The following is a 27,230-nucleotide window of genomic DNA, read 5'->3' as shown; positions in this document are numbered from 1 at the left end:
ATGAAGATGTAAAAACTACAGAAAAAAAGATATCGGTGTAAATGTAATGGAGCAATGATGGCAGCCTACTGTTGGTATTTAAAAACTGATTCAAGTCATAACACGGGAATTTCAAAATAGCGAAAATTCGTCAATGTCGAACTACTAAATAAATTATCGATTAATTTTTCATTTTGCGCAAAATATGATGGAACAAAATCAACTGCAGTTTGGAATGAGCACCAAAAAATCGATCAAGCTCATCAATATGCATTAAAAAAGCAGATTTATTTTAAATAAATACCAGCGTAATATTTGGGGCCAAATTACTGGCGATACCAATTCCATTATCCGAAAAAAATTCCCCAATTTATATTTCTGTCACTTGTGTGATGTGACGCTGCAACCGAAAGGCTACTATTAAGATACCAGGAAGATGGAGGAGGGAAACTACCACGTATCTCAAGAGAGGGAGATCACAGACTAGGGACCACTTCGGTGACTTATGCCCTTAAAAGAAGAATAGATGCAAGAAAAACTAAATAAGAACGGGGAAGAAGCGACTTTTACGTTCTTCTTGCTGGAAAGCTTAAAGCTAAGTGATTTTTTTTTTCCCTTCTATACAAGAATAGACATAATAAAATTATAGAGGAGCAAACACAAATATAGCAGCTGGAAAAGAACGTGCAGTTAATGAGAAATAAAATATTTTCACTGTTCTAGATTTGTACATATAATTACTCTATGTTTAATATTTATTACAAAAATGTGATGAATCCCATTGGTGACACTGACATTTAATTCCGACTATGGACATCGAATAAGAGCCGTGTTTTCAAAATCATGCACTTAGCGAGTGCTACTCGTTGACAGGTCCTTAGTCCACGTATTACTTATCGTACTTACTAGTACGCCATTAATGCAATTGATAAATCTAAGCGACGAAGTATTGGAGGTTTTTGATACTGTTCCGTTGAACGACCTGAACTCGAAAAATTTTGTCGCCCATTATTTTGTTTTCTGGCGATCTATCCGATTCTGCCTTAGTAATGCCACTGCAGGAAGTCGCAATAGGGAAAAACGCGTCATGGTTTCATTTGATTTTCCCATTTTGTCAGAATACGATGCATCAGTGATGACATTTGCAGCGAACGTTAACTGTAGGACGGAGGTCCGAATGTACCCTTCGCATCTTGAACGCGCGCGAGCTACTACACTGATTGTATAAGGCTTAATTGTATAAAAATGCGTCCATGTTTTTCTCCCACGAGCGATAAAGTGCATTTTCGTTTCAGAATCTGATTGGTCTGCGTTGTGCGCAGAACAACCTTCGGTAAATCGGCCAGCTTTGTTCGAGCAAATTTAAGACTTCCTATAGCCTGCTAGATAGTAAATAGTCTATCATAATTTTTTGGAATATATTTTGTAATTTTCCTGTTTCTAATTCTACGTGCCCATTTGAAGAGTAAGATCCAACTACTCGAAGCCTGAAAGTCTTCAATATCCATTCAATAGTAGTGTGAAGAATGTGAAGTACACAATCACGCAAATCGCCGCATCTTTTCTGTCCGGCATAGTACTGTACACTTTGTGCGCAGATTCTCGTGAAAGACCTCGTCTTTGGATTTCCGATCTTCCCCTTAACGTACCTTAACTCATTTTTCAGATTTTGCAAACTAAAATTCCCTTTCACTGTGAATAAATTGTGACGTTTCTTATCTCCTTTGCTCAATCAGAATTGTGCATCTCTCTCTTTCTACCAAATGAGCCAGTGAGACAAACCTTTTAGACGTCTTCTTTGACTTGGTTCTTAGTGTGACCGAGACTCATCATCACTCGTTGACTGCTTGATACATTCCTTTTCGTTATATGGCCGATCGACATCCACAGTGACTTCATATTTTCTTTCCGCAATGTCAACGTCTGAACTATTAATAGAATGTGGCTTTAATTTTGACATCTCCGTACGCTTATTCACAGAATTTACAAGATTCCAAATGTCGAAAGCTTCAAAAGTATGTAGCTTGTACTTCCACTCGTCGGCAGTATACGTTAAAACAAAACGGTATGAAAAGTAACAAAAAAAGCACATTAAGTAGTATCAGAGAAATTAAACGGTTATTCAAGATTTGAATAAAAATAATCTAAAAACAATTAACTGACTAGTTAAAAGAGGAATTATAAAAAGAAAAGTAAACCAAGAGAGGTGAAAGCGTTAAGAGAGAAACGTAGAAAAAAACAAAACGATTTTCCCTCTGTATCTTTCTTTCACAAAGTTCTAACACTGGGGCCCAATGACCCGATTTCGGCGAGAGAAACAAATGGATCGCGTCAATTTATGCAAAATTTCCTTATAGCCTTGAGAAATGTAAGTAGCTAAGAAAAGTTAATTAATAATGGGTTTGAGTTTAAAATATAAAAATCTGCACCCGTAATTGAAACATAAACAAAAGCCCAATTAATTACATATATTTATTTCCATTATAATCATGTTTTGTTCATTACGCTGTGCGTCAGATAAATTTCATTTTTAACAGTGACTTCATTAATCCTCTGGTCGTACTGAATAGGGTTAGAGTGAAGATACGCGAAGATCTAATAGTGAAGATAACGAAACTCATGGCCAGTAATGTCCATTCATTATTCGTGATTCATATTACATGAATTTACTTTTGTTTTATTTCGGTGATTATCGGGTTGCAATAAGCTGGTAAACAAGATGATGAAAGTAAGATATGAGAAATAAAGAATCAATTCAATAAGCGAAAAAATGATAAAGTTAATAATAACGTAATTACTAATTTCGGAAATAGCAATGGCAAAATAATAAACTACCAGAAAACCAGAATAACAGATAAAGCAATCTGCTGCAATAATGTGTGCGTTTCGTGTACAATCATAACTCGCATTTCGTCCAAGTGCTGTGAGAAACATATCAAAAGCAGAACCGGACTGGATCGGAAAGATGGAAAGAAACATCTAAGGGGGCTAAGGCCCATGATACACTAAGGTCTAAATCCAAATAAAAATACTTCAATTTTTATATTTTCTTGGAACAGAAGATTTTCTTTCCAGTCCTTTCCGACTCTGATTAGAAGCACATCTCCACTTCTGTTCAGACATAAAATGAATAAAAATGGAACTCAATCAAAGAGCCCTAAATAGCCTACCTGCACCTGCTAAACAATGCATTCAATGGGCTTGTCTTGATAAAAATAACCAGTCTGCCGGCTATCGTAGTTGACAAGATGCACATAGCAAAGTGGTCCTGTAAATGAAGAAAATGGCTTTTATAAGTTTCAGAAATCTGAAGGTGAAAAAAATATATAAAGGAAACATTAAACATAAGTTCTGGTTTAAAATATAAGTTATAAAAATAATGTGCAGTGATGACTAATGAAAATGCAGTCTTTTCTCGTAAAAATATTTTCTGTTTGTTTTTAATTTTATATTTATTTTCGAGGCAGCTTCGGCACATCCCAGATTTCGTTCAACCATTTAAAAAAAAAAAATCAAATACATCGAAAAGAGATGGAACGAAAACAAATAATGACGTACGTATAGGTATTCTTATCAGCCACATAAAATACCTTACATATCTCAAATGTCTGGGAGATTCCTCAGGCATTGTAAAATCATATCATAGAAGTAACGGATTTTAGGGATGTTTGCTGGAAGACAGATAACCGTGTAAGAAAAGAAGGAAATATTCTTATCAAAAACGTATTGTCGAAACATAAATATCATGTCATGAAAAAATGATAACACTTTAATCAATACAGTGAACCCAAACCACAGTTAGTAAAATATAGATCCTCAGTGGACAATGTATACAACAAATTACCAAACAGCTATTTATGAAAAAAAAAAGTAAATTTCAGAATCGAATACCTAATTTAAAACATCGTTACAAATAAAAGTAATTAAATTACTAAAGCAAGTGAAGCTGCTGAATCCGTTCATGGCTCGAAAAAAATTAATAAACGCTGAGGTACTTTATACCTAGCCACGCAACACAGAAAAGAAACCATAATATTAAATTCAGAGGAGATAACTGTTGAATAAGTGTCGGAAAATCTTCGCTTAGTCAAAGAGAATTTTATTATTGGAATAAACTTCCACCTCCTCTTCTTGTGGGAGGGCGGATGTTTATCTATATAATTAAACATTTGAAAGAATTTAAGGCGGGGTTGAACAAATACTTGAATGAAATGGATAAATGAAATTAGGACAAGTGACATTGATTGCTCTGCTGCTACATTATTAGCTTGCTTCCGTGCATCACTTTACCGATACTGATGTTAAATGTATTGTGTTTGATTATCAAACAGAACTATCAAGAACGTGTATGACGGGATCTTAAATGCAATAAGAAATCAAAATGATAAAATCAGCGACACGTATAATTTGTAACATATTTTAAAATTTTATAGAAAATGGTAAAGTAGAAGAACAAAATTATAATCAGGGATCATAAATAAAAAAAACCCACATTTAAATCACAGTGCCAAGTAGTTTGAACTAATTCCTTAAATACGCTACTGTACGAAGAAACGTCTATCATGTCAAAGAGCAAGTAGCGCTGAAAGAACGTTACTGAGAAGAAATTGAGGTAACCACCCACTAATCACATTTTGCTGTTCGTTTGACTGGACACCTTTAATACTCAGATATTGCCAGCGAGTAGTTGCAATTTCATCAATCACTGTTTGCAAGCAACCAATAAGGAGAAGAGCCCTTGCTGTGTAAACAGTGGAATCTCTAGAGATCTTTGCCTGAACCTAAATTTATACACAGTACATCCAAATCCATCAAGTAATTTCACTGATTGGCTTTTGACGCATCGCTGTTAACATACAAACCTCTATTACTTCCATCTCCCCACTTTAGTTCTACTATTCGCATTATTTTAATACTGATTCTTCTTAGCATTCAAAAGTAGCGATGTACTCTAATGATATGCATGATGGATTTCTACTGGAAGAGAACAAAGAAATTACAACCGACTTTTTTTTATTGTTTCTGTCGCTATGCACACATAGATGGATAAATACAATAAACAGATATTGCGAAATTCCAAACTCGGAGGTTGCAAAGGAATTTTAAATGCCAGTTGTATTTCATTAAGCTTATTATGAATAAATTAGCAGCTATTAGATATAATAGGGACAAAAGTACGAAAACATTCATTTAAAGCATTTAAAGAAATAGTTCCAGTATAACATTTAGATGTAAATACAATGTTTATAACATATTTCAGGGAAAAAAAACATTATATATGTTCGAAATTAAGACTCGTGTTTTAGCATAAACTACTCATTAAGTTGATAAAACTATCTGGAATAATATAAAAATAATAGCAGATAATATTAAAAGAAGCGGATTATTTTTAAATGATATATAAAAAGGCTTTGTAATCTAATTATATAATATGTAATGGGATTTGTAATCTAATTTTAGAAGGGTACTTAAAAAGTATTGGCGAAGTAAAGACAGTTACTCAGCGTTACTTACAAGGTTTTGTCGGGAGTTGTTTATAACAGACAGGCAGCATATTCAGAGAAAATCATTGGATAAAATCAGTATGGTTTCAGACCCACCTTTGGTACCTCTACCTTGACGTGGTGGTGAGGCTTGTGCGCTCTAGTGATCCTGAGAGCTATGTCGGTGGTAACTTAGCTACTGGTAGGGCCTACCAAGCCAATCCCAATCGCTGAACAACTCACCAGATTTTCATCTTGAGGCAGATATAGGAAAAAGTATTTGAGTATAATATACACTTATTTAACCTATATGTAGATTTCAAACAAGCTTTTCATTGCCTCAACAGACACGAAATGATAAATGATCTCCTTGTCTTGGGCATACCCGCAAAGATTGTTAGGCTCATTAAAGCAACCCTGGCTGGCTCTAAAGCAGTGGTGAGAATTGACAATGAGTTGAAGATTCCCTTTGACATTAACGCTGGTGTTAGTCAGGGCGATGCACTCTCTACTGTGTTATTTAACTTGGTTTTAGAGGCGGCTGTCAGAAAATTAGAAGTGACTGGACATATAGGCACAAAGACAGTGCAGGTCTGTGCGTAAGCTGATGATGTCGCTATTATCAGTAGGACTAAAGGAGCACTGTAGGAAACAGTGGCCAGACTGAATAGTGAAGCACAAAGAAGAGGACTCAGGATAAATGAAGCGAAGACAAAATATATGGAAGTCCGGAGAACGGCCGATAACACGGAAAATTTAAGAACCAGCAGCTTCTCGTTTGAGCATGTTCAAAATTTCGCCTATCTAGGTTCGCAGATAAACCAGTCTAACTCTATTACTGATGAAATTAAGTCTCGTATCCTGAGTGGAAATAGATGCTTCTATGCACGTGAAAAGCTAACGAAGTCCAGAGTATTGAACAGACATTTAAAATTAAGAATATACGAAGATCTCATTAGACCAGTTGTAACATACGGTGGTGAAGCTTGGACATGAACAAGTAAAGATGAGCAGTTGTTGAGTGTTCGAGCGTGGAATTTTGAGAAAAGTCTTTGGGTCCGTACAAGGCGTTGACGGATACTGGAGGTTCAGAATGAACCAAGAACTTGACAATCTTATTCAGGGTGCGGCCATCGTCAGATTTGTGAAGAGCCGGAGACTTGCCTGGTTGGGACATATGAGAATGGATGACAGCAGAAAAACTAAGAGGATAGTGAAATGGGAACCTACCGGTAGGAGGGCAAGAGGAAGACCGCGGAAAAGATGGATAGATGACGTAGAAGAGGATAAGAAGTCCTCTTCGGATAAGAACAAAAAAGTAAAAAAAAACTTCGCCCTGGACTCAACTACTGAGCAACCCTATTTATTTTTCGTTGATTCTGGCATTCGTTTTCCAAGTTAATACACCGATTTGGTTACGAATATTAACACTGAACTAAGCAATTGTTGATAGACGTATATTTCATGTCATATTACGCGCGGAAGCTATGTGGGTCAATCAGATCGGTGTACAGACTTGAAGACTAACCCCAAAGGGTTCGAAACGTCGTCAAAGAAAAAGAGTTATGTTGCGTATTCTCTAGTATGTTACGATTTTTGTGATTGGTTGTTACAGGGTTTAAGGCGCATTCCGATTTATACCATATTGCGCAGTATACATCATATCTGTAAACTGCATGTGCTCTGTGGTCGATCTACTGTTTGCTGGACGAAAAAGCATGCTACTAGGTTAAAAAAGCATGATACGTGCCTTATATTCCTTGCCTAAAAACCAATTAAATCAGCCACGTAGTGAAAAAGGCCCGTAAAAATTCCTCGCACTGGATTCGAATTGAGGTCTTTCCTTCTCGGGTCCATTGAATTCGGGGCGGTGTTTATACGAACTGTGCCTAGTAGAAATCATTTTAGTGCCTAGCTAGAAACCATGAACACAGAATAATACGACTGAAGTTGAGCTTGGCTTTAAAGCCTGGTCCAGTAAAATACAAAGGGTACTAGGAAAGTTTTGCAATATGACGCAACAATGAATCACAGGAAGCTGCTTGTTGCTGCATGTTGAGACATGTTCATACGTGCATAGTAGCCGCCGCACCAAGTCGATGGGCTCAGTTATTCATTAGTAGTGAGAGTGTAAAGTGCTTGCGATGGCATTGTGGTCACGAAATGAGATAAGGACAGTTTTGCGGTATAATTTCGTGCGTGGTTTAACCATAGACCAGTCCTTAGAAGAAATGACTCTTGCACTAGATGATGATTGTCCACATCGTACAACGATATTCAGGTGGTATAGAGAATTCCAAAGGGGAAATTTCACTCTGGAGGATTCTGAGAGGCCGGGAAGGCCACGAACGTCAGTTACGGAGGAAAACGTTACTGCTGTGAGGAAAATGCTTGACGAAAACAGGCGAGTGACCTACCAACAGATAGAGGATACTTTGGGCCTAAATGCACCAGCAATTCGTTCGATTCTGCACGATCATTTGCACGTGAAGAAACTTTGTTCTCTCTGGGTGCCGCATCAACTGACTGAAGAGCAGATGACACGACGTGTGACTTGGTGCCGGGAGATGTTAAAAAAGTTTGATAAGGGACAATCTCGGTATGTGAACAACATCGTGACAGGTGACGAGACTTGGCTGTACTATTACGATCTGCCGACCAAGGCTCAAAACAAAGTTTGGGTCTTTGATGATGACGACACACCCGTAATTGTCAGAAAATCCCGATCTGTAAAGAAAAAATGATAGCTGTATTTTTCAAATCGAGTGGAATTGTGGAACGTGTCGTTTTGGACACGCAGAACATTCAGTTCATGGCCATTTTGAGAAATTTAACTACAAATCTTTCCACCACTAACAACTTCATTGCAGTTCAGAAAGAAAAAAATGAAATCTCGGTTCCAGAGAAATAATTTAAGATATGAATTTATTCCAATAGAAAGGGTCGGAAAAACAACAAAAATATGTGAAAGGCGCGATAAAATGTTATGCAAATATACAGCCAAAATCGGAAAAATAAGAGTCAAAAAATTGAAAGTCTTGGTAAATGCTGTCTAGGTTGTTTCAAAATTCGACCGGAATTAAAACTCATAATGAAAGTATCTTTTTATTCAGTTTAGTGTCTTCACTAGTTTTGACACATACAGTCTACGATGTCAAAGGTGTGGTAAAACTACAGAAGAAGTTCCACGAATGATGGAATGCTGATTAAACTATAGTTTGAAATCAACCCTCGTATGCTTAAAATTGCAAGGATTTTTGATATAAGAACTACACATTTATGTTCCTTATACGTTTTTTTTTTTTTTTTTCCCAACTCAATGGGTAATGTAATTAAAGTTTAAATTTAGAGTTCGTATACTTAAAAATCCAAGGATTTTTTAAGTAGTATACAAATATTTTTAAAAATTAAAGGATTTTAAGTATACGAGCCCTTAAATTTGCATGTAGTTATATTTTGTTTGTTAGCACATACCTGTTATATTTTTATTCTGTTAAATGTCGTAACTTACATCACTAAAATTATATTAACAAATATTGAAATTAAAGCTTAAAACTATGAGTAGGCTAGATTTTTTTTTCTTGCAGTATCTAAATATGAAACTTGAATTCACTTTTAAGACGAGTAATGTAACTGATTTTAACTATTGTTTGATGTTTTTGTTATTATAATATAATTTTTATGGATCACAAACTGTCAGGTAATCTAAATTCCTTTTTGCATTGTACCTTACAAGAAATTTGCTCTGGAGTTAACTTAACCACATCACCCACTGAGTTTTAAAAAGCATAGGGAACATAAATGTGTAGGGTTTTTTTTTTTTTTTATATCAACAGGGTCGATCTGTTCACGGGCGAATTATACGTGGGTAATAGCTAACTGGTAATAAGGAAGGCCTTCTATAAATACCGATGTTTTCTGTATATCATCAGTAGTTAAAAGAAACGTTAGGGTAAGCCTTATCTCTAGCTAAAACGAGCAACCGAGTCATGGATCAACCAGGGCTTATACAACGGACCGAAGCGCATCAGCATTCAGTTTCGTAAAATTTTCAATTTCGACTGCTGAAAACAATCCGTCTATCGCTGACAAAATTTACATAAGTTGAAGAATAGTGTTAATGGTACCAGCACTTTTCGCGGTACTATTAACACCATTTTATCAAGAGATAAACCGTCGATAAAATTCTACAGAAACCAGCTTAACTGGATTTTTATCTGTCGATAAAAACCCAGTTACAATTCAAGCTACATGAGTTTGTTAGACTGGGATGTATAATGAATCGATTATCGCAATTTTTATGAATTAGACGTTTCGATTCTCAATCCCGATTAATATGAAAATTAAGTATTTTAATGTATATACATTGTTTAAAATAACAACTGATTTAAAAAAAAAAAAAAAAAAGTTACTGCATCCAAGTAACTTTTTTTTTAAAAATCTTTTATATATATTTTATATAAACGAAATATATATTTTAATGTGTTAAGAAGTAATAACAAGAACATTTCAAAATGTTTTTCAGTTTGCGAAGTGGGGCAGATGGCTTCAAGATATTAGCGAATATCTAGCAAAGACCTGATTTGAACAGCACGCAGAAAGATAATTTATTTAGTGTTACTGAAATTATTACACAAGGAATACATTTAATACACAAATATTTCTACAGATTTTATCAAGTCTTGAGATTTTCAAAACTGCTTCTAGACGATTCTACAGATATTTAAAAGTTTTCGAACGGCGACAGTGGATACCAGTTCGATGACCAAATGGGATAAGGTAATGAATAAATTAACAATTTCACACATTAAAAACCGAGGAGTAAATTAAACTCTGCTATAAAACAAATCGATTATCCGAATGAATTGATTATCTGAAATGGTTAAGTTCTCGTAAGTTGGGTTAATCGAACTGGAACTGTGCGTAACTTTTACATATTTCATTACAAATTCATAGAAAAGGAAACATGGAGACACAAACACAAGATTAAAATGGTTGTAACCGCAGTTATAGATTGCATACCAAGGCTAACACGTCACTATACACTCTGTGTTGAGACTCCCTCTAGTGGTGCTAGTAAGAATCTAACGACAATATGTCTTTTTCTAAATCGCTAATTCTACAAGCTTTCGACATCAACGCTGTGGAAAAAATCCTCAAAAATATTGGTTGCTTTGAAAGCGAATTCCGCTGCCTCCCCATTATCCAGCTGTGACTACTCCATAGCAATTTATCTATCGATTTTCTTTCTTTATGTTTGAAAAGTAAAGAGAGAAAAATAACGTGAAATGGACAAATTCAGCTTTGTGATCGAAAATTTGCTGTGAAAATAACAGTGGAAGTTGTTGTTTTATGTCTTTCTGTGAGAACAAAAAAAGTCACCTGGTCGGGTTTCTTTGTAGACTACCAATTGAATATGAATAGAGAAATATCTTACAAGGGTGTAACAGCTAAGTTAGAGGAGGGAGGGGTGGGGAAGAGTTGTTTTGATCATTATAATTTGTACGTGTAATTGCTATAATTAAGTGTCTACTGTATATGTATCTGTGAAGCATAATTCTTAAAAAATGTGCACAATTTCTTTCATTTGTAAATGTTCAGACTGTCCAAGGAAAAAATTCTACGTAAAAGAAATGAGCACACTGAATAATGGGTTTCCTCTCAAAAGAAGGAATTCTGTTTAATCTTAAACAGAGAGAGAGAGATTATGTCGCAATTTCCTTTATAAATATCCATTTTACAATTCCGTTTAAATTTATGCTTAGTTATAAATTGGAATAAATATTTTACGTGGATGAATAGGCAAATCCTATTCCTCCACGCTAATTTCAACTCGTATTCAGTTCTCCTCAAAGCATCGAATGTACACCCAATTGTTACTTTACTAAGTATAATTTCGTGCAGGATCTCCCTTTTGACTGAAACACAGTAGCGATTCGTCTCGCCATGACTCCATTAACTTCCGATAACGTTCTGGCGATTCGTAATGCAGGATGACATTTTTTAGTGTAATCCTACAGAATAGGGTTAAACTTCACTGAATATGAGAGACGTTGAGGAAGGAAGAAATTACCATTATATTACCAGTACGATAAGATTAAGATGGTGAAATGGTGCATTATCCGCTGGAAATGGCTGTGAACTGCGGGACAGGCACTATAAACATGAAGGTGTGCAATTATGCTTAATATGCACTAGAAATCAGACATTGATCCACGGAATCAAGGAAGTTATGGCCTTCCAGACAGGCATTTCAAGTAACTTAGCACTCACAAAAACCCAAGTCTCGGAAACAGGCCGAGGACAACTTGCCTAGTGTTAGCTAGATCATAGCATATGTAGTACCTTAACTGGTATATGTTAGGGGTAACATATACCAGTTAAGGTACAACTAAAGAATACTAATAATAAATAAACACAAAAAGAGTCTTGATGATGAAAGTAGAATCCATAGGGGAGCGTGCGCAATGTTCCTTCAAACCTCGCAGTGGTTACTATCTCTGAACTTCCACACCGCGTGGGATAGAACACCTTAAGAGGGCGCATGAACATTCCTCACACAGTGGACTAGTCAATCGGTCTTGGGTGAGGGTTTCAGGATTTCTTTCTCCAGGAAAGTATTTCAAGTTTTTAGTAAAACAGGCAACCTGATCTCACAAAATACACGCAATTTACACAATTAATATAATTACGCACCCATAGGCTTAGTTATTTCGTGCCAAAACAAAACAGTAATAATATTTGCTCAAGGTTGTCGGCCAGAAAACTGAGCAGAAATAAATAAATTTCGCAATAAAAACAGGCATGCTAATCACAGCCTTATCGTTAGAAGCAGAAAAGAACTAAATTTTACAGACGTACCATAATAACGACAATAATTTATTAACAAGCGAAGGAATACTTTATTCATAGACCTGAGCCCGAACTTCAGTTACATTTACATACTTAGAAAGCATTTGAAGCAGTTCAGTGGTATTGCAAATGTCTGTTACCTGTCCGATGAAAGTGGGACTGACCATTGTAAAGAGATCGTCCACAGCCTTTCAACAGGCTTCATGTAGCTCTACCCAATTCTCAAAAAAAAGTATAAGAAACACCTTAACGACTGGCTTCAATTGAGTGTCGGTCCTCCTTTGGCTGCTGTGACGCACATTCCATCCCCTGCCCTCCTGGGTTGTCTTTCTACCAATGGACGATACACTTACCGCGGGTACAGTCCTTCATTCATCCTGCAATAATACTGATCAGTTTGAACTACTGACGTAAGGTGTGTTGGCTTGGCCCTCATCTGACGTTCCAGTTCGTTCCATAGGGTTCAAATCAGCACTCTGCGCCAACCATTCCAACTTTTACGAATTCATGTCGACAAATCATTGCCGAACAGCATCGGAGGTATGGCATGAGGATTTACCCTGTTCAAAGAAACGTGGGTCTATGGTCTATACCAAATAACTGTCACCATGAAAAACAGCATAACCTCATCTCCTCAGAAGTTACACTACATACCATTGCATCCCCCCCTGATGTGAGATAAATGACGGATGAGAGGGAAAAAATATACAAAGGGAAAATAATAATATAATAGCATTAGCATTAGTAGAGGCATTTGATGCAAGAAAGCAAGCTTATGATGCAAGAAAGAAAGCAAGCAGCATCAGCCAAAAAAAAAAAAAAAACAACTAAATAAATAAATAAAAAATAACCACTTCACCCCTCTGTTCGTTCGAAATACCTGTCCAGTTGAGCCTTAAACTTATTTAGGCTATCAACTTCCACGACAAGGGATGGAAGTCTATTCCAGCAACCAACCACCCGCTGGCTAAAGGCAAATTTCCTCACGTCTATCCTACATCTGTCTTTCCTCAATTTGAATTTATGCCCTCTCAGGTGATTATTCTGAGCAAGAGGAAGAATCCCATCAGCATTGAGCATGCTCAAACCATTCAAGGCTTTATACACCTCTATCAGATCACCTCGCTGGTGCGTAATCTCCAGACACTATAATTTGCAAAACTTAAGCCTTTCTTCGTAAGAGCACCCCTTTGTTCCATTCACTAATCTTGTTGCCCTTCTCTGTACCCGTTCCAGCAGCTCTACATCCTTCTTGAAATGAGGCCTCAGACCTGTACACAGTACTCTAGGTGCGGTCTGACCATTGCCTTATACAAGGGAATAATCACCTCCTTATCTCTGCTAGAAACATTCCTATATATCATCGACAATACACCATGAGCTACTCTTGCAGCCCGTCTGCACTGCTCAGAAAACTTCATATCTGCCTGCACAACCATCCCCAGGTCCCTTTCATTCTCTACCACTGTCAGTGTAGTACCACAGAGTTGATACGTTGCTCTGGTGTTGCTGTTTCCCATATATAGTACTTTACATTTGTCAATGTTAAACTTCATTTGCCACCTCTCAGCCCATCTGCTCACCTTTCCAGATCCTGTTGCAAAAGCATAGTGTCAGTAGTGTCCTTGACAACCCTGCCCACCTTCGTATCGTCTGCAAACTTGGACATTAAGCTTGATATGCCATCATCAATATCATTTATAAATACAGAAAACAATAATGGACCCAATACTGAACCCTGAGGGACTCCACTAATAACATTAGTCCACGATGAGCAGTGTCCATTGATTACCACTCTCTGTCTTCTCCCCCTCAACCATCCCTTTATCCATAGCAGCAATTTGCCTCCAATGCCACACTGCTCCAATTTGTGCAGCAGTCTTCCATGTGCAACAGTATCAAAAGCCTTTCTAAGATCCAAGTATATAATACCAAAGTTATTCCCTGCATCCAGTTCTTTTGTGACTGCAACATAGTATCCAATCAAATTGGTCAGGCAAGACTTCCCCTTAACAAAACCATGCTGTGTCTGAGCTATAACTGAAGTCTTGTCTACATGATCCTGCAGTGCTTCTTTAACCAGAGCCTCCATTAATTTTCCAGGAACAGAAGTTAAACTAACATGTCTATAATTACTTGTGTCGCCCATTGAGCCTCCTTTGTGAATTGGGGTCATTTGCACATCTCCAGTCCATGGGTACTTCCCCTGAGTCCAAGGAAGCTCTCGTAATTATGGCTAAGGGTTTGCTTACTTCCTTTGCTGCTTCCTTTAATATAACTAGATGGATCCCATCTACCCCAGGTGCCTTTCTTGTATTTATCTTCAACAATTTCTCCTCCACTTTACTCTCAGTTATTACAAGATTCTCTAGCTTACTGCCAGAGTTGAATACACCTCTGGCATTCCCCTCGCTGAATAACACCTCATGTCTGAATGGCGATGCAAAATATTCATTCAGTTTGTTAGCTACCTGAGCAGGATCATCAACAGTTGACTGATCGATATCAAGTGGACCAATCTGATTCATCCCCTTCCTTATAGAGTTTACATAAGTAAAGAACTCTTTGCTGTTTTTCTTTGCATCCCTTGTCAAGGATTTCTCGTAATCTGCCTTCGCCTGCCTAACCTCCTTTGTAACTTGGTTACAGATCAACTTGTATCTATCATAGGCTTCTGTGTCACATGTTAATTTGTATGTATCCCATGCATTTTTCTTCTCTGCCACATGTCTCATTAATTCATCTGACATCCACTTAGGCCTAAACCTTGAACAATATTTCTTAGTTGGTATGTAAAGCCTAGTAGCTTCCAAGATAAGTTCTTTGAATGCTTCCCATTTTGAATTTGCTGTTGGTAACATCACCAGTTGGTCCCACTGTATAGAATTTAAATACTGTCTCAGTCCATCGTAGTCGCCTTTACGGAAGCAATAACCCTTCCCTTTACCCCTAATGGTAGTTACCTCTTTGAGTAAATCCCACTTCAGCACACTGTGATCACTGCCACCTAGTGGTTCATTTACCTGCAGATTCTTAATGCATGGAGAATCACTGCTGATGATCAAATCAAGAGTATTACTCCCTCTAGTTGCCTCCTGAACATGCTGATGTAGAAAACAATCATCCAATAAATCCACAAAAGCCTTGCTGGTGTGTGAGTGACCAGCCCCCAAATTCCAGTCAATATCTGGGAAATTAAAATCCCCCATTATAAGACTCTCTGATTTACTGGCCCACTCTATTTCCCCGTACAGTTTCTTATTATAATCATCAGAGTCATTATGCCTATAGCACAATTAAACTCTCAATTTTGATCTCCCAATGCTTATGTCACACCAAACTGACTCGACACTGCACTGTCCAGCGATGTCCACTGGCTTCACTTTCTTGGATTTTATGTATTTCTTAACTAATAGCATAACCCATCCTCCCTTCCTATCCTGTCTATCCTTTCTGTAGACATTGCATTCCCCAAAATCCAGTTCTGCATTCCTTATATCTGTGTGACACCACGTCTCTGAAATCCCCACAATATCTGCCTTTGATGTTATGAGCAATACCTCAAATTCATCAAATTTATTTACTAAACTCCTAGCATTGGTGTACACGCAAGTATACATGCACCTGTTCTTTTTCTTAGCTACCCTAACACAACCCATGTGTTTATTTGTACCCCCATGATTCCCAGCAGTCTCTGAAATATCCTGCATCTTATTTTCCAGGCTGCGGCTCATTCCAATAGAAGCAGTGCAAGAATCACTTTCACTTCTGCCAGTGGCTACTGTTAATCTATTAGTCCTTGTATCCCCCAATCTAGCAGTTTTTCCGTCCCACCTAACACTGCCTCGATAGCATCAGCAAACATTCTTGCACCCTTTCTATTTAAGTGTATCCCATCCCTGTAGAAGCAGTCTCTCCTGTTAACAAGTACAGACCAGGCTGAAAAAAATTCTACCCCTTGAGCCTTGCACAATCCTTCCAGGGCCGAATTGATCGACAGGGCTCTCATCATATACTCCCTCCTATCGTGTGTGTGTGTGTGTGTGTGTGTGTGTGTGTGTGTGGGTACTGTTTCAGGGTGGTTCCCAGGCAAATGCCCATCTCCACCTAAATCATTTAAAACAGAAAATCTGTAAAGTGGACCTGATAAATAAAAAGATAGCTAAGAAATAAGAAGACAAAACATATTTTTGAAAAGAGAAGTAAAGTAAAAAAAAAAAAAATTTAAGTTAAGTTCATAATCTAAGTTAAGCGTATAAACAAGAAATTTTGAATAGAAAAGAATAAAAGTAAATATAAGAGAAATGTTTGTGAGTATAGTATGTTGTTTATGTCAGGTCATTTTGCCATCAGAAAGCAGCTGAACTCTTCAACTGCAATCTGATGCCCATCCCTGGCACGTGGAGCCGGACCTGGTTCTATCTTTAAAAGCTGAAGCGCCAAAGCGCAATTAAACACTCAACAGAGAGAGTGCTAGACTATTGAGTGCCAGCTGTCCACCCTCGGGCCGCCCAAACCCAAGAACTGAACAACAACCGAACAAAAAAAAAAAAAAAAACACTTAAGTGGTCCATGCCCAGGAGCCCCAGACCCGACCAAAAGCTTCCAGGTCTGAAGCTCCCAAGCCCTGATGCAATCAATGAAGATTCTGGTTGTAGACGGCCAATTCAATGTCCGTGAGGTTTCGTATGATAGATCTTTTAGGGAACACAGCATTTGCATACTCTTGTAAGGCCTGAAAGTTGTTAACTCCTTGCACCAATGTATGTACGTTATCTTCATTAAAATTAGCTATCTGTTTTCCCAAAAGACACCGTTCAGCATTATAATAAGGACAAGAGAACAAAATATGCTGCCAAGTCTCTGCCGCTCCACAAGAACACCATGGATCCGGCTCCAACCCTCGAGAATACAGTTTATCTCTGATCGATCCATGACCTGTCAGCAAAAAACTGGTATACATAGACGGACAGAACCACGACGACACCGGTTCAGTAATGGAAAATCTGCCACAGGAATGATCTTCCTGGTTATCTCTCCCACCTCTGAAGAACTCCACCGTGCTCTCCATATTCCGACCAACCCAGTCCAAATTCGAAGTTTCTCCTCCTTAACTGTAGCTGTAAGATTCAATGACATCCCTAGATATTGTGCAGGAATACCTTCCGCATCGCATACATCATTCCTCTATAAACCACATATAAATCCAGAGGTAACAATCCAGCAATCACCTGAAGTGCCACCGTAGACACAGTCCGTGGTGCATACAAATAAGTCAGTATCATAGAACGTTGCAACGACATTAACTTACGTTGGATTCTGGCCTTGAACACATCCGCAATCCATACACCGGCAGCATAAGCAATAATTGGTAAAAAGATCGTCTTGTAATATAAACTCATAGTTTTTTTACTAAGACCCCATTCTCTTCTTGAAATTCGTACAACTGAGCAAATAAACTTCTTTATTTTGTCATTCAAATGTGCAACATGTAAATGGAACCTCATCCTATCATCCAGTATCACCCCCAAGTACTTAATGTTGGACACAAAAGGAATTTGCCTTCCGTTTAACACTACTCTAGGTGGGCGGTTATAATTAAAATGATTTTTAAATACCATGAATTTAGTTTTTGTGGATGAAATTTTCAACTTGTTCAAGGCAGCCCAATCAGCAAGGTCCACCAAAACTTCCTGTATTCTATGCTCCAACACAATTCTAGATCCACCCGGGACCCCCACAATCAAATCATCCGCGTACGCCACACGGAAACAACTTATAGCTAGAGACTTCTGCAACCACTGATCCAGTACGGCATTCCAAAAAATTGGACCCAGCACTGATCCCTGTGGACATCCTCGGCCTACATAATAGCTATATATTAAGTGCTTCGCACATACCTTTACCAATCTATCTCTAAAATATGAACGTATTACTCCATATAAATACCCGTCACAGCCAGACCCCCTCAAAACACTCAGGACACTCTCCCACCACACGGAGTCAAAAGCACCTTCAAAATCTACAAACACAACCAAAACATTTCTCGGAAGAGAACTTCACATGATTAATTAATGACAATATTGCCTCCTCGGTCGAATGACCCTTCTTGAAGCCAAACTGAAAATTCGACATAGCATTACCAACAGATAGGACGTCAACTGTTCTAGGAAGCAATAACCTCTCGAACAGCTTACCAAGGTTTGATAAAAGCGAAATTGGCCTATAAGCTCGAGGATCTTCACGAGGCTTACCGGGCTTGTGCAGAATCTTGAGAAGAGCCACTTTCCACGATCTCGGGAACACTTGCTCCAACAAACATTTATTATACATTTTGAGCAATACATCTGGGCAGACCTCGAAAAACTTCAACACAATTTTATTTTCTAACAGATCCAACCCTGGACATTTTTAGTGTTCAACCTCGCGGTGGCTATCCCCAGCTCAAACAACGAAAACAAACTTATCTCCGATGAACCATCATACACCAAATTACTCAGACGTATTCTGGCCTGATCAACTGTATCCGACTCCAACACATCCTCAGGAAAAAGTTCCCCAACTATCCGTTGAACAGTACTAAACCAATCATCAGTTTCCACCCCTTTGGTCACCACAGTATTGTAAATTTCACCTCGTGCCAACTTATCGCGTGATATTCTGTAAATCAGACCCCAAGGGTCCGAATTTCCCACCTCCTTGACCAGTTTTTGCCAGCATTCCTGCTTCTGGGCCGAACTGCAGACACTTTCAAATTCAACCCTAATTCACGGCTTTTTTTCAACAGTGACCTGTACTTGTTAAGTAATTCCGCCGGTCTCCTACTCTTAATATCATTAGTGCCAACGTGTACAACAATATCACCTTTTGTGCCCTTAAAAGATGATATCCGCTCTACAACATCATTAACCTTTGCCTTTGGCAGACATACCCTGGTCCTGTTCCACCTATCCTTTTTACAAAGCATGTTTCCCGTTTCCCTGACAATAGAGTCACCAACAACTACTAGTTCCTTTGGGACCAGCGCATTCTGCCTTGAGGGCTGCCGCTGTGTTGAGCGATGACCAAGTGCAAGCTCTGGCATTGGTGTGGGCAGCTGAGAGCTTGATGGGCCCTCACTTTTAATCCTTCGAGGGCATCCACCCTGTCCTTCAAGCTCTCATATAGGCCCATAACAATGCTGAGTTGTCGCCTGATTTCCTTACACTCCTTGCATCGCGCACACACAAAGACATCCCCCATGGCAGTATCATGTCCCGTACCTGACTGCTCCACAAACATCAAGCAAGTAGGTGCATTTTAATAGGCGGTGATTCAGAGGGCAACTGGCCCCCTCAATTCTCCCCTGAGCCACAGCACTCCCATTAGCTTGAGCCTTTTGCTTTGCTGCTCTGGTCAGAGTCATGATTTCGATTTAATTTCAATAAAATTTCAATTTCAGTACAAAATTAAAACCCTAAACTTATATCTCAACACAGTTATAACGCTATATTTATGTTTCAGTATCGAGTGTTATCTACGAAATCCCTTTATATAACTTCCGTATCAAGTTAAGTATTAATTATTTATTTTTTATTAATTATTTATGTTACGTAACCCAAGTCGTTAAATGTATAGTTAAAAGTACAATTTAATTGACAATGAAGTTCAACAAGATTAATTATCTGATTAATTGACAATATTATGTACTATACTATACTATATTAAGCTTATGCTATCTATTTCGAGATATTTTGTATCGCGTTACAATGGCGGCAATTACGAACGGTAAACACGTGGATTTGATACCCTTTCCGATACTAAGTAATACCTACAAATTCTCTATCTAAGTTACTTTAATCTAAGTATCGTAAATAAGAATATAAAACTACTCTAGAAAATAAGTTAATATGACAATTTAAGCTAATAAAACAGAAAATAAATCAGAAAAAACTTCTGTTTCAGGAGCGGCAAAAATGTACGTCCGCACAGGATACGCTCGTTCTCGATTCTCCTCTATAAAATGTAAGAAAAAAGTATAAAATCAGAATGAAAGCAGAGTGCGTTACAGGTCCATCAGTGTAACAAATTGTCTCTCTCCTTTAGCCGGCATGGTGTGGGATGCAGACACTGGTCAGTAGGGCTTTACCCCTGGGCAGTGTGGAATAGAGCAAATGGGCACTCCAACCTAGCAACCTTTTTCCCTATGATCTTTCACACCTACCTTTTTTTTTTTTTTTTTTTTTTTTTTTTTCTGGGCTCGCTCTTTCTCTGAGAGTAGTAGTGGCATGTGATGCAAGAAAGCAAATGTATGAGCTTATGCAGCATCAGCCAAAAAAAAAAAAAAAAAAAAAAATCACACCATTCCCTCCAAATGCCTGTCCAGTTCCTCCTTAAATTTATTCAACCTATCAACTTCCACAACGACAGATGGAAGTTTGTTCCAGCAATTAACCACCCGCTGGCTAAAGGCAAATTTCGGCACATCTATTCTACATCTGTCCTTTCGTAATTTGAATTTATGCCCCCTTAGGTTCGTAATCTGAACAAGAGGAAGAATCCCATCAGAATTCAGCGTGCTGAAACCATTCAAGGCCTTATACACCTCAATAAGATCACCGCGCAGGTGCCTAGTCTCCAGCCACTGCAATTTGCAGAACTTAAGCCCCTCTTGATAAGAGGATCCCTTCATTCCCCTCACCAATCTTGTTGCCCTTCTCTGTACACGCTCAAATAAATCTACATCCTTCCTAAAATGAGGCCTCCAGACCTGTACGCAGTACTCAAGGCGTGGCCTGACCATTGCCTTATACAGAGGGATAATCACCTCCTTTTCCCTGCTAGCAAAATTCCTATATATCATTGACAAAACCCCATGACCTGCCCTGGCAGCCTGTCTGCATTGCTCAGAAAACTTCATATCTGCCTGCACAATTACTCCCAGGTCTTTTTCATTTTCTACCACCTTAAGTGTAGTACCATACAGTTGGTACGTTTCTCTGGGGTTACTTCTACCCATATGCAGTACTTTGCATTTGTCAAGGTTAAACTTCAGTTGCCGCTTCTTAGCCCATCTGCCCAAATTATCTAGATCCTGTTGCAGTAGCACACTGCCATTACTGTCATTAACAACCCTGCCAATCTTTGTATCATCTGCAAACTTCGACATTAAGCCTGATATACCTTCATCAATATCATTGATAAATATACAAAACGACAGTGGACCTAACACCGAACCCTATGGGACTCCACTAATAACATTAGTCCAAGAAGAGCAGCACCCATTGATTACCACCCTCTGTCTTCTCGCACTTAACCATCCTTTGATCCATTAGAGCAACTTACCCTTAATACCATTCTGCTCCAATTTGTACAATAGTCTTCCATGCGGAACATTGTCAAAAGCTTTCCTGAAATCCAAATATATGATATCAAAATTATTTTTTGCATCCAGTTCCTTTGTAACCACATGATAATATCCTATCAAATTTGCCAGACAAGACTTTCCCATGCTGTGTCTGAATTATTGCTGCAGTCCTGTCTAGATGATCCTGCAATGCATCTTTAACCAGCGACTCCATTATTTTACCCGGAACAGAAGTTAAACTAACTGGTCTGTAATTATTCGTGTCACCCTTCGATCCCCCTTTGTGAATTGGGGATACATTTGCACATCTCCAGTCCTTGGGAACCTCCCCTGAGTCCAAGGATGCTCTCATAATTATGGCTAAGGGTTTGCTTAGTTGCTTTGCCGCCTCCTTTAATATAACTGGATAGATTCCATCCACCCCAGGTGCTTTTCTTACGTTTAACTTCAACAATTTCTCTTCCACTTTGCTCTCAGTTATTACAAAATCATTAAATATCTTGTTACAATTTGATAACCTTCTGCCATTTTCAAACCTTAATAATTCCTCACGTGTGAATGTAGATGCAAAATACTCATTCAGTTTGTTTGCTATCTGAGCAGGATCATCAACAGTCGAACCATCGATGTCAAGTGGACCAATCAGATGCATCCCCTTCCTTTTAGAGTTTATATAAGTAAAGAAATCCTTGTTGTTTTTCTTAGCATCTTTTGCCAAGGATTTCTCGTAATCTGCCTTCGCGACCTGATTACAGATTAACTTATATCTGCCATAGGCTTCTGAGTCGCTTGATAATTTATATGCATCCCATGCATTTTTCTTCTCTGATACGAGTCTCATTAGTTCATTTAACAACCATTTAGGCCTAAACCTTGAACAATATTTCTTAATACGTATGAAACTTTTAGTAGCTTCCACGATTAATTCCTTGAATGCTTCCCACTTAGAATTTACTGTTGGTAACATCGTCAGTTGATCCCACTGTACAGAATTTAAAAACTGTCGGAGACCACTGTACTCGCCTTTACGGAAGCAAAAACCCTTTCCTTTACCCCTGATGCTAATTAAATCTTTAAGTAAATCCTACATCAATACACTGTGATCACTGCCACCTAGTGTTTCCTTTATCTGCAAATTCTTAATACACGAATGATCACTGCTGATAACCAGATCAAGAGTATTACCCTCTCTGGTTGCCTCTCGAACATGCTGCTGCAGAAAACAATCATCCAATAAATCCACAAAAGTCTGACTAGTGTGTGAGTGCCCAATCCACAAGTTGCAGTCAATATCTGGGAATTAAAATCCCCCATTATAAGACATTCTGCTTTACTAGCCCACTCTATTTCTCTGTATAATTGTTCATTGTACTCATTCGAGTCATTAGGCCTATAACACACTCCTACTCTTATTTTTGCTTTCGCAGTGCTTATGTCACACCAAACTGACTCAACAGTGCACTGTTCATCTATATCAACTGGATGAACCTCTTTTGCTTTTATGTTTTTCTTAATCAACAGACCGGGGTTCGAGCCCGTCGCCACCAAATACGGAGGATGTGGAAAGGTCAGGGAATGACCACTGCATATCCCGGAGCAATATGGCCTTAGTTGCTAATGCTCCTAAAAAAAAAAAAAAAACCAAACCAAACTTAATCAACAGCATAACACCTCCTCCCTTCATATCCTGTCTATTGTTTCTGTACACATTGTACTCCCCAAATTCCAATTCTGCATTCCTAATATTCGGAATTCCAATTCTGCAGAGACGTGGTGTCACACGGATGTGTGACACCACGTCTCTGCTATCCCAACAATATCCGCCTTTGATGTCTTGACCAACACTTCAAATTCATCAAATTTATTTACTATACTTCTAGCATTGGTATACATGCAAGTATACATGACAAACCCTGAGGTAGCCATGGCTACCTCAGGGTTTGTCATGTCAGTGCTTCAAACTCCCTACTGCCTGGCCCGCCTCCTCGTGGCGCTGCACGGTAAACTAAAGGTTTCTGTGTGAAAACGCAGAAACCTCTAGTTTGTGTTTTCCCCGAAACAGCGTTACAATTAACACTATGCCTCCGAACTTCACTGTTTATATAAGTAAACTGAGCACCGTAAACTGAGATTCATTACGCTATACAGCCGGTGCATTCCATTGCTCTACGGACCAATAACAGCGTTCAATGCACCGTGCAGGGTGATACTGCTGATTGTGGTTGGTGACGGTTGGCTTCTGCGTCGCTACTGTCCCAAGGAAACCGACAGTGTGATGTGTGTTCATACAGATCCCAACGTCTAACCTCCCGGCTGATGCTTTCCAGGAATTTGTGAGGATATTGTCGTACTACCTTTCCGAGTTCCCCCCTGGCCCCTTGGAGTGTTTCAGTGATTTCCCTGCGCGTTTCTGTATTGCAATATTACTGTCACACTTCATGATAACATCACTGACGGTCGACTTTGTATGGTGTAATTTGTCAGAAACTGCAAGAATCGACACGCCAGCAATGTGACATCCGATGATAACACTCTTCTCGAAATCACTCAGCTGGGCTCTACGTGCCAGGATGAGAACAAATAACTCGTGTAGCTCAAATGCCTTCTTTATGTACGAGTCTAAGTCACTTTATCCAGAAAAGACCAATGGATTATGAAAACAGTGTTCAGTGAATATTTTTTGAAAGTTAGTGTATTTACATGTACATCTATTTTGTGTAGATGTATTTTCGTACAGGTCTACTACAAGCGAGTGGGCAGAATCTTAAACAAATTTCCGTTCATATTCCGTCGACTCGATTTCATAATGTGCATATTCCGGTACTTAGGACCATGGCCAGTCGTGCAGGTACAAAAGCACATTTTACCTAAATATTAAAATGTATTTTTATTTTTAATTAAACTACTGACAAGAACAGTATCTATATTTTACCAACTAGTGTAACAATGCATTTCTATTTAAGAAAAACATTCAGCATATTTGATTAAGTTCATTTCAATTAATCTAATGCAACAATATTACAAGAGCGCCCATATTTTAAAATTCAGAATTCAGTTTTGATCAATGTATATCAACGGCAACAGTATTGCCGCTGTCCCTATTAGACTTAGGAAAGCAAAAAGGTGGAGGAAAGTGATAGTAAGAGAGGAAGAAGGAGAAATGCCATCGAAAGAGTAAAGGGGCAGGTACTGCTCACTCATAATTCCCTCGAATAGGCAACGCTTCCCCATTGGAAGACTATTTTTGCCTATTCTAGGTAACTCGGGCAGCATCAAGCTCTCCCAGACGACACCGTTTCGAGGCTATTTGGCCCCTCTTCGGTGGGTGGGCCGGTACCCTGGTTTGGCAATAGCGACAACCCAGTTATGAAGTATAACTCCACAATGTGAGAGATTCCTGATTGTGGGCAATGGTTTAGTCTAAAAGACATTTGCTGGCTAAACCCTCAGAGTATGAAAACCGATATGTTGCCTTAACCCATGCATAAGTAGACTCTTTCCTACTATGAGGCTTCAACCAGCACGTCTTTCAGAAGTTTACATTTCTGTGAGGTCCTTTTCTGTTAACAACAGATAACATCTGACTATTTAAAATAGTAGTTATTTTTATCAATAGTCTTGAGATTTTGAAAAGGTATGAAGACCAATTCAAAACGCTTTTCCTTAGGGATAATGTTCTTAATAATTCTAACCTTTTCGTTTCCGATATTTAAACATTTCGTGTGCACTGCAACCAACAGAAATCAAGGCCGGGATGTGATCATCAATACCACAGTGCCCTATACTGGATTTAGACGGTTAACGAAGGGTTGCGTGAGTACGTTATATAATTCAAGCATACACAAACACATACACATCCTGGCTTCTAGACAGAGAAACTTCTGCCCTCCCGTTTTCGTTTCGATAAAGTGCCGGCAATCCAATGTTCCACTCAGGGAGAAAGGAGTTGTACAGTATATTTAAACAAGGAATGTTTGCTTTTAATGATCTAAGAAGTGAATTCCAGGAAAAACAAACATACCTCTCAGTTATATTACCCGCGTGTATTTGCAAATGTCTTCTCTTCCACCAATATTTGAAATTTGTGGCGCTTGCAATTTCTTAGTTCTGCAATGTTGTAATGAGCTGCATGTCCTACTGCTGTTTTCGATTTTCTCGTAACTGAGGAAATCGATGATGCAATGCATCTCAGTATTCTCAGAGGAAAGAAACTTACTTTTATTCGAGTCTTCAGCGAGTTCTTGTTGACGTTTCGTTTCTATTTGCTTCTTGTTTTTTTTTTTTCTTTTTTTTTTTTTTCAGATAATTTCATGTGCTTTCAGTCCGGTTTGTCTGTTATGGCATGAAAACAAAATAGAATAGTTCCACCCCGAACCGATTAATTCACTCTCAAGTGTAAAAGACGTTATAAGTTCCTTCCCACAGTCACAGAAATAAAAGAGTAAAGGCCTCTCCAGATGGGTCAAGACCAGCAAAGCACCAGATACCGCATTGTACCTAATAGCGACCAAGTCCCCTTCTAGGCCTGAGAACATCCTGGATTCAGAGTGGCATGAACTCAACATTATATGGAAAGCGTGCTATATGGATGCTGGTCCATGTTGACTCAACTGCTTACCACAGTTTTTGAAAATTGGGTGGTTGCGCAATCTGTACTCTGAAGAACTCGTTCCACCCTGTCCCACAGGTGCTCAGCTGGATTGAGATTCGATGAGTGATGTGGCACCGTATTACTCTTATATCCCTGAATCAGTTCTGTATTATTATTTGACTGAGCCTCTATTGGCCTCTCTCATCAACAAGCTGTTTCAACCACAGGATTGCCGTTGATTGATGGTCATTTGGTCATTGAACCAATCTCGATACACCCGACACACTGACGTAAGTGAAAACTCCAGGAGGGTTGCAGTTTTCGATATACTCATACCCATACATTCTGGTGCAAACTACCGTGCCACGTTTAAAGTCACTTAAATCTTTCGTCTTGACTATTCTTGCACTGAACTGCACACATACAACATCCCTATGCATCTATCCACATGTTTTATATGTGATAGCACGAACATGTGATGCTATTACTAGAACAGGATTGCTCCATTTCATGAAAAGTATAAGTGTTCCTAATAAAGTGTGCACACAACGCATATTACCATGTACGCTGGCATATTCCATAAAACAAAGAAACTCAAGTCGTAATCTCAGACATATAGATGATGATTATCATCGTCCCGATGTAAACCTCACAAATAAAACGCGCATATCCTCAGTTTCTTAATACAGTAAATCGAAATGCCTCCGATACGTTTCATGCTAACTATTTATGATTTTTACTAAGGTTAAATTTGTTTTTTCACTCCACTATTACGGACTCATTGTAAGGGCAACAGTAGCCCATTGCTTCCATTGTGGAACCATTAGCAGCCTTGAATAAATGATGAGAGTCAGAGAGCGGTATATTTTCGAAGGAACTTTTGCTCATGCTCAAGAAAGTAAGAAGGCGCGTGGAACACCATTTATCTTTCTGGGCATCTTTGCTTTGCTTTTCATTAGGAAAGTGCACCTAGACATTC

At 38.6% G+C, this 27,230-nt stretch overlaps 1 protein-coding gene across 1 annotated transcript in view; it reads right to left on the bottom strand.

Moving 5' to 3' along the window:
- Window positions 1-27,230, bottom strand: part of LOC150089320 (sodium channel protein para-like) — a 2,114,826-nt gene that overhangs the window by 1,901,424 nt on the left and 186,172 nt on the right. The window contains exon 3 of the mRNA XM_090389008.1: window positions 3,150-3,247. The gene's annotated coding sequence lies outside the window, so the exon portion shown is untranslated. The remainder of the gene's footprint in view (window positions 1-3,149; window positions 3,248-27,230) is intronic.

Source organism: Mastigoproctus giganteus, chromosome 2 (assembly GCF_048544385.1).
Source record: "Mastigoproctus giganteus isolate SK-2022 chromosome 2, ASM4854438v1, whole genome shotgun sequence".
In the NCBI taxonomy this organism is placed as follows: domain Eukaryota; kingdom Metazoa; phylum Arthropoda; class Arachnida; order Uropygi; family Thelyphonidae; genus Mastigoproctus; species Mastigoproctus giganteus.
Note: the sequence above shows the minus strand (reverse complement) of the source record. Positions and strands in the feature narration are given on the sequence as shown.